Genomic DNA, 2,070 nt, shown 5'->3' with positions numbered 1-2,070 from the left:
TTTTGTTTCGTTAATGTCTTTGTAATTGTCCTTTGTTTAAACTTACATCCACCGATAATGTTTTCGTGATTTTTTAAATTTTAATTTTCTCATGTTATTACACATTTTTCTTCTTTCTCCTTTTTCTCTTCAATTTTGGTGTTCGTCTTCCCTCTTTTTTTTTCTTTTTTTTTCGTTTGTATTTGTTCCAACTCCATTCGTAATTAGTTCTCGCCTTCGTTTTTTTTTGCGCAATTTTTTTCCCAATGTGATTTTCGGCTTTAATTGGGTGCAGAAGAACTTTTTTCCCCCGATGGACGCTTTAACCTTCTCGCGGAAGTTGGGTAGACGGGCAGCTGGAAAGGTCGGCCGGTGTTTGTCACTCGCCCGGGAGTGGGAATCGGTAGAGCTTATTCTTGGTCTTTTCTTTGATCCTCTCTCTCTCTCTGTAGGGGTCTCTGTTACTGTTTGTCTGTCTCTGTCTCTCTCTTTTTCTGTCTATCTGTCTCCCTCCCTCCCTCCCTCTCTCCCTTCCTCCTCCTTTCTCTCTCTCTCTCTCTCTCTCTCTCTCTCTCTCTCTCTCTCTCTCCCTCCCTCCCTTCGTAAACTTGCAATTCCTTCAATATTGTTCGCATTTTTACACGCTTCTTTCCTGCAATTTTCTCTTTGATTTCCATATCCGAAGCAAGCGCTCGTGTCAACTGCTCACTTCGTATGTTTTATTCATTTACATTTTTTTGAATTTCACTTCACCAGTTAATCTCCTTTAGGCTTTACCTCCTGGTTGCCATGGCGCTCATGCCTCTTCCAGAAAGTCTTAGTAGATATGCGATGTACCCGGAAAATGGGACGATGCTTTGACATAGAGATGAAAAAAAAAAAGATATCTTCAAAACTGAAAGAGTATTCTTAAGACGAAAAATGTTTACTTGGCCGTTCAGTTAAATTCGAGGATCGGAGTTGCTTACTGAAAGCTGCTCACTCGGCCGTTGGATGAATGGATACCCTTCTGTGTATCGATGAGATATGTTGGAAATTAAGGTCTTTTTTTAAATGTTTAACTCTTGCGTGTTTGTTTAGGCCTTGCTGAGCGAAGGAAAAGGTGTTAGAATAGTCTTTACTGGTAATGATGAATGAAGAAAATAATATGTGATTGATATAATTAACGATCTTGATGGTTAAAGTTATTATAATAATAGTAATGGTATTGAGAATCACTATACTGGAGATTGCACTGGTAATAGAGGTATTAGAAATTCACATTTTATGAAAGAAATCTAACATTATTTTTAACTGCTCTAAGCGAGTGAAAGGTTTATCAGCATTCGAAGTCAAAGTCACAACACAGAACATCGTAAGCAGGGGAAATAGTCACAACAGTGATAACTTCTACGAGTTGTATTTTTATGCTTATAATGTAAAAAAAAAACTTGTTTAAGGAATTTATATTATGTACAGTACAAAAGCCGTCCGGTATTTTGCTCAAAAAAAAGAAAGAAAGAAAAAAAAAAGACATAATGCTTCTATTCAAGAGTCGTGCTTTTCAGTGCTTGTAGTTGGTAGCTTTCTAAAACTTTTCGCTGCGTTCACAAAGTCAAAGGTATATCTTGTTTGACGGGTTAGTAGCGTTGGGTAAACACAAACTTTATTTCATTTAAATTGTGTGATGAAAAGGATATGTTTCATACTCCATGGTAGTATTTGCTTTAATTGTTATCATTAATGTTCTTCATGTTAATATTTTTACTACTACGATTACTACTACTATTACTAGTACTAGTACTACTACTACAACTACTACTTCTGCTATATGGCTACTACTATAATTACTAGTACTACTACAATTACCTCTACCATACGACTTCTGCTATAACCACTACCACTACCACTACTACTACTACTACTACTACTACTACTACTACTACTACTACTACTACTGCTACTACCACCACCACCACCACCACCACCTGTATTTCTGTAACTATTGGTATTACTACTTCACTACTTCTATTATTACTCTACTCCTGCTACTACTACTATTATTACTACTACTACTACTGCTGCTACTACTAATGTTACTACTATTACTAC

Source organism: Penaeus monodon, chromosome 13 (genome assembly GCF_015228065.2).
Source record: "Penaeus monodon isolate SGIC_2016 chromosome 13, NSTDA_Pmon_1, whole genome shotgun sequence".
In the NCBI taxonomy this organism is placed as follows: Eukaryota; Metazoa; Arthropoda; class Malacostraca; order Decapoda; family Penaeidae; genus Penaeus; species Penaeus monodon.
This window is presented reverse-complemented; position numbering follows the sequence as displayed.